Source organism: Octopus bimaculoides, chromosome 6 (assembly GCF_046866305.1).
Source record: "Octopus bimaculoides isolate indiv1 chromosome 6, ASM4686630v1, whole genome shotgun sequence".
NCBI lineage: Eukaryota > Metazoa > Mollusca > Cephalopoda > Octopoda > Octopodidae > Octopus > Octopus bimaculoides.
This window is the reverse complement of record NC_142933.1, coordinates 95,447,485-95,454,772: the sequence shown is the minus strand read 5'-3', so window position 1 is coordinate 95,454,772 and position 7,288 is coordinate 95,447,485. Positions and strand designations below refer to the sequence as shown.

Here is a 7,288-nt window from a genome sequence, read left to right as displayed (position 1 = left end):
CATTACTTGCTCCATGCAGAACAGAACGAACACTATGATGACAAGAAACACGATAAAGAAAACCCACAACAGAACGCATTAATGTAGTGTGCCAAGAAATATAAGAACACATATCTACATTCACATCCATCTCAGGAATAGACAGGTGTAGTAGGAACTTGCAGGAATCTACCGATCAGATTAATGATAATAATAACTACAGGCATGAGGCCTGAAATTTTGGGGAAGGGGCTAGTCGATTATATCGATCCCAGTGCGTAAGGGGTACTTATTTTATCGACCCCGAAACGATGAAAGGCAAAGTAGACCTCGGGAGAATTTGACCTCTAATCATAAAACGAACGAAATAGCGTTAAGCATTTTGCCCGGTGTACTAACGATTCTGACATCTCACCACCTAGTATCCTAGTCATAACACCAACTTGATCTTGTAACTTGTTGTCACTTGAAATCTCTGGATGAGACTTGAAGTCAACTTGTACAAATATAAAGCAAAAGACAAACATATAGCCAGGATGGGCCACTCGACTTGAAGAAATTTTAACTGAGCCCCACCTGCAAGTTCATGCGCTGTTTATTTTGAGAAGATTAGCATGATCCTTGCATGAGGATGACACGGAGAGTCATGATGCATATCATATTGTTTAGGCGCAAGAGTGGTTGTGTGGTAAGTAGCTTGCTTACCAGACACATGGTTCCGGTATCAGTCCCACTGCGTAGCACCTTGGTTAAGTGTCTTCTCCTATAGCCTCGGGGCCGACCAAAGCGTTGTGAGTGGATTTGATAGACGGAAACTGAAAGAAGCCTGTCGTATACACACACACATATATATATATATATATATATATATATATGTGTGTGTGTGTGTGTGTGTGTATGTTTGTGTTCGATTCCCCACCATCGCTTGACAACCGATGCTGATGTGTTTACGTCCCCGTAAATTAGTGGTTCGGCAAAAGACATCGATAGAATAACTAGGTAGGCTTACGAAGAATAAGTTCCGGGGTAGATTTGTTCGACGAAAGGTGGTGCTCCAGCATGGCCGCAGTCAAATGACTGAAACAAATAAAAGAATAAAAGAATAAACGAATAATAATGATCAATACCACAGATTTGCTTATTAGTTGCTTTATTATTATTATTATTATTCAGTAGTTTTACTTTTATAACGTGCTTTCACTTCACTACCGAGCGCAGCTCTGTGCGCCTTGGGTATGTGCTGTGGTTTGCTGTGGTGCTCTTATGTTTACTGTATTGAAAGTGTTTTGCGTAGAATGTGTGCAGTACCCAGTAGTGCAATTTTCTGTATGTTATATATATTTGTAAGTCCTGGTGTTTTTGTTATGTATTTATTATTATTATTATTATTATTATTATTGCCTTTGCACAGCTTCTAACGCTGGAGATGTACTACGGTGTCAGTTATTCACTACTTTAGTTCACTGGTATGTCTGAATTTCTCTTGGAGAAGCTGCTATGCTTAGCTCTGAAAAACATGGAGAAGGACACTCACTCTATTTCTTTCTTCACAGAAATGGAGCAGGTTTGAGCGAAGAATCTGCGAACTCGTGCGAAGAGAAAGATAGTGATATACGCATAAAACCATCCAAGAAGATTTCAAGCTATCTTTAGGCGTTTTCTTAGTATTTCCGTTGTGTCTTTTGAAGAAAACATTACTAGATCACGATAGAAGAGGTTTCACTTGGTGCTTGTATGTTGTCTAATCAAATACCACCACAAGCGTCTTTTACTTTTACTCCTTCTATCCAAATGCAGTAGTGGATCAAATCGCCAATATCTCGCTCTAGAAGATATGAACATTTATTCCTATATTAGAAAGCAAATTACTTTTAAGCACGCGAAATATCCTTCAGAGACTTTGCCGTTCATTCATCTGCTAACGATAAAATAAATACCAGCCAAATATGGTGCCTGATTCAATCGACTTTTCCTTCCTAGAAATTGTTAACATTTTACCAAAGTTATAAATCGATATTCCTTTGTTATTTCCACTTTGAAAGACTCGCAATGCATTATAGATGATTATAGATGCTAATCAGGAAAATATAAATAAAACATGCACTCAAGTAGAATTCAAATATCAAGATTTTATTCCCAAGGTTTGATGAATGCATATATTTATAAATTATATAAGAGAAGAATTGAAATTACAAAATTTACGAAACAGATGTGAAATTTATGCAACACTGATACAGAAAATCTAATGCTTCTACCAGAATTCTTGAAACATATTTCATTCTATATATCTACACTTATGAACAGTTAAATAACCTTTCAAAAGTGAGAATTTCTAAGCAAATGCAAATTACATACAATGTACACGCAGCAAATATAAATGTTAAAATATATGTGCAGATCGTTATGGGATTTAATACTCTTTAGAATCGCGTAAAAAGTTTTGTTAGATATATGCACTGGGGCTCACTAAATGATAAGAATAGAAAGAAAAGAAAACATTTGTCAGTTACAAATATATCATCTGTATGTATCTCAAATCTGATGCAGTTATATATTGTCTTAAGACACAATATAGAAACTGCACTAGATCACAGATACGTATAAAAACACATACACATACAGGTTCAGACGTAAGTGTGCAGCAAGAAGTAGTTTAGGGTTCAGTCCCACTGCTTGGCACCTTGGGAAAGTGTCTTCTACTATGTTCACGAGCTACCTAAAGCTGTGCGTGTAGCTTTGCTTGAAAGAAACTGAATGAAGCCCGTTGTACATATGTGGGGGTTCGTGTGCGTGTGTGTGGTGGTACGTTCTCACACTCTACAAGGTGGGATAAATTCATTTATTTTATCATTAATAATGAAATTCATGGGTAAGCAACCTGGTTTGGTGGTTTGGTATTCGAGAGCCCTCTCTAGCATGTAAGGAATCCACATGGTAGTCTCCTCTCCGGGTATAAATTCTTATACACAATTATATTATAAAAATATTTATGGCTTCTGACTTTTATTACGCATGCTAATCACAAGTATACATTATTTATTTAATATTTTTTACCCTGTTGAATATTTAAATTCTTCGGCAGATAACACTCGGTTTAATTCATTCACTGCTGTACTAGTCTGGCTCTGCATGTTAGTTGAGGGCATACAACCCCAGGCCATACAACCCCAGGCCATACAACCCCAGGCCATACAACCCCAGGACATACAACCCCATGCCATACAACCCCACATCACCAATATGTGGGAAACAACGATACGGGAGTATGAGGGGAGAGAGAGAAAATCCTCAATGCTCATATGACGATGTCGTCAAACATCCTAGGGACAAAAACGCGCACGGCCAACAACTTTCAAGCCACTAATAAAAATATCCCGGCACTGTATGGACTGCACAATGACAATAAGATGACCACTGACCCAGTGACAGGACCACCTACGAGATCGGTCTGCGGAGCCAATGTTGCCCACAACTACCGGAACTCCTATTTCCTCTCAAGGATCATACGCCCTCTGATAAAAATGTCCCCAGATGTGTGTGACGGCACAGAGGAACTCCTCAGCAGAATAAATGAGTGCAACTATGCCTACGACCTAACGGAATGCATAATACGCAGTATGGACATAGTGTCCATATATACATCCATTGATGTTGATATAGATGTGGAGAAATGTGTGGAGGGGATCAGCGATTGCGATATCGAGTTTCGTGGTGATGACACAGAAGAACTTGGCCTCCTCCTACCATGACTTCTATGGCCAAGACGACCTCTATAGGAAGATGGAACGGGTGGACCAGAGCTTACGGACCCCCGTAAAAAAATGATCAGGTTAAAAAGTTTGTCGTACATGCGGTGGGTACGAGTACCAAGACCACACTCAAGGGCCATATACTCAAGTTTGATAACAAGATATACGCCCAAGAGGACGGTGCAGCCATCGGTGTCACTATCGCTAGCGATGTGGCTAACTTATTTATGGTATGGCGGGATTGGAAACTCGAAAAGAAATTAGCAGAGAACCTCATAAACCCAAACATGTACACCCGCTATGTGGAAATAGGGATCGGCGTCGTATGATTCCAAGAGGTCTGAGAAAAAGATGGCATTATTGTAGAAGTAATAGGGAGGCAGAGGAGTCAACGCGTCGGTAGGTCAGTGACTTGAGCATCTTTGAGGGTGACTGCTAGAAATGGTAACCAAATCCTCCTCGAAAGCCGTTGTCTTTAAGGAAGTGTGACAAACAGAATAACGCAATGCAAGTTACATAATACACTAAAAGTGAACAGGCAGACGATAGCCAGAACCATTTTGAACTTAGTCAACATGATGACTCAGACTGATAGAAATAGACACCAAAACATCGTCAAATGAATCTTTATTTTCTTGGATAATCTAGTTCTAGATATAAGACTTTTGCCATAATGATGTAGGGACATGATTGGAAAACTTTCGGATATAAGCCGGTTCTCTTAAGATTGACATGGGGTTAAACAACAGCGAAAATATTATTTGTTCTCAATTAAATTTAATGTTGTTCATATTTGCATATGATTACAAAAAAAAAGAAAAGATAGAGAAAAATGTACTACGTATTTGAATAGTTTTCATGTAGATCTTAAGAACAGTTCTACTAGAAACCAGTGCGCTTGAAAATAATTCGTAAGTAAATAACCACAGCTAAATATGAAGCGTTCTTTATAAATATTAATGTCGGTATTGTCACGAAATATCCTCACTTGATTAAACGAATATATAGCAATTCCCCATTGAAGTGTGGTGATGTCAAGACTATCTTTTATTACTGAATACATTTTAAATCGTCTAGTTGACCGTAACTAACATTTAAAGTTACAATGCCTGGATAGTAAGCTCTTAGAATGGAAATCAGTTCACCACAAAGTGTCTGTGATTTTCATTTTCTGCCGAGAGAATTGTAATTACAATACATTCAGTAGAAAGCAATTAATATTACAACATCAATAGGCCGGGAGCTTTGACTTTATATTTATATATGTATGCAAGTATATGTATGTATGAATATATGTATGTATATGTATATACATTTATGTATATAGGTATATATGTATGTATGTATTGATACGAACGTACATACTGTATACATTTATATTTCTACAAACACATACAAATAGAAATGTGAGGCAACGAATATTAAGAGCTTATAAAGCTACATCTTATATAGTGTAATTGCAAATATCTAACGAAATTAAATTTCCCAATTATATAAAATACAATCTCATGAACTTGGAAATTCATATAAATTAATGAATTCTTACGATGGAAAATTGCTGTACATTTTCAGAGGTGGTGATATGGCTGATTGAATTTATACACTACATTACTAGGGATCGAATTATAGACGAATTTATGAATGGAAACACCCGACTACAGCAGCATTTTAAAAGGTGGTGCATAAGAACGAATCAAACGTCCTTCAATACGATTAACCTCAGACCAAAAGTGGTCTTACACTTCCGTGAATAAAGTTTTTATTATTTAAATGACAGTCTATCTCTGTTGGTTTTCGTTCCCTGCATGATACCCTTGACTTCGGTACTCAGGAAAATAAACTTGGGGTACCAGCTAAAGCAAAAATCTCAAACAATTAACCACCTCATTGATTTGAAACTGTATGGCAAAGATGAGACACAAGTGAGTTCCGTGGTGAACATGGTCCTCTGTTTTAGTATTGATATTAGAATGGAATTTGAACTCAAGAAGTGCGAAGTAATTTATCTAAAGAGAGGCAAGGTAAGTCCATAGCAGGAATAGAATAGCCCGACAAATATATATAAACACCATCCTGAAGCTGTGACTGAAGAGAAAGTGTATCGATTCTCTGAGACTTCTCCGTACATACCGACAAAACTATAAAAGCTAATAAACCGGATATCATTATAAAAGATCAGACAAAGAAGATGTGTTTATTAATTGACATGAGTATTCCTTGAGATCATAATATAGCGGCGAAAGAATTTGAAAAGATCAGTAAATATAAAGACTTGCTAATAGAAATTGAAAAATGTGGTATCTCAAGGCGACTACCGTACCAGTGATTCTAGGATCTCTAGGAATGGTTAAAAAATGGTTCTGAAACCTATTTGAAAATGTTACCAGGGTTACCATCGTGCAAAAAATCGTCTTAACTGAAGAGTAAAAGAATACCTATTGTCATAGTGGCCCTACGAATGATAGCAAAAGGGGCTGATTCCTTCCTAACTCACATACCAGGAAACATCAAAATGGCAGAAATTCAAAAGATAGTGCTCATGAGAACTGCCCACATCCTACATAAAATACTTTCTATGTAATGTCAAATTCTAAAACAAACACATAATTTTCTTATGATCTCTTAAACATTCTCTAGAACAACATTATATACAAAACCAAATACATGGCACCCTAGGCGTAACACCATCACGAATTTCTATCTTGAAGTCTCTGGGTGACACTTGGAGCCAACTTGTACAAATGCAAAGCAAAAGTCAAACATGCCTATAGCCCACGTGACTATATATCGCCAAAAGTAACATCGCTGCCTATAACCTTACTGTGGTTGCACCACAAATACTAGCACCATCCAGGGATCGATATCTCTACGGATGTCTGTGATGGTGACCCTTGTACTTTCTCATTCCAAATACTATAGGAGCAGTGGAAGAGCAGGTATATCTCATATTGTTTGTTTAGCCCGTTGCATCATTAGTCGATGTTATTGCAGATATAGTAACTTTACTGCCTCTTCATTTTGGGGCTTTTTCCAGCAGCAAATGCCTAGCTCCAAGTGCACTTACTACTTCTCCACTCATGAGTACGCCGCTAAGGAAAGACAAGTGAATACGTTCGCAGTAGCCATAAAGCTGCGAGGAATACTATATCTTAGTTAAGTATAACCGGACACATCTTCCTTAGGGTATCTTCCTCCACATTTTCTGAGCAGAGTTATTCTTTTATCCCTTTTTAAAGCTCAATAAATTAGCCTAAAAGACGCCCGGGTTTTATTGTTATAGTATGTATGTATTGTGCAAAGTCAGTCCCATTCTCTCGTCCTTCAGATTTGTATTACTCTGGTGCAGCAAGTGCCACGAGTCCAGTGGTTAACAGGATGCAGGATTTGCATTTGGTTATCTTTTCTTAGATGAGGAGCTAAAATGCTGAAGGGTCTTCTCTGGCATGGGTCCGTAGATGTGCCTGTGAATGACTTACTTCCAAAGGCAATTCCGTGACATGTTAATTACTCAATAGCTGAGATGTTGACAGTTACTATCACATTGAGTCAGATTAGCTGAG

General features: G+C 37.7%; 1 pseudogene; it reads left to right on the top strand.

Moving 5' to 3' along the window:
• Positions 1 to 574: 574 nt before the first annotated feature.
• LOC128248188 (U6 spliceosomal RNA) lies at positions 575 to 645 on the top strand (annotated as a pseudogene).
• Positions 646 to 7,288: the final 6,643 nt, after the last annotated feature.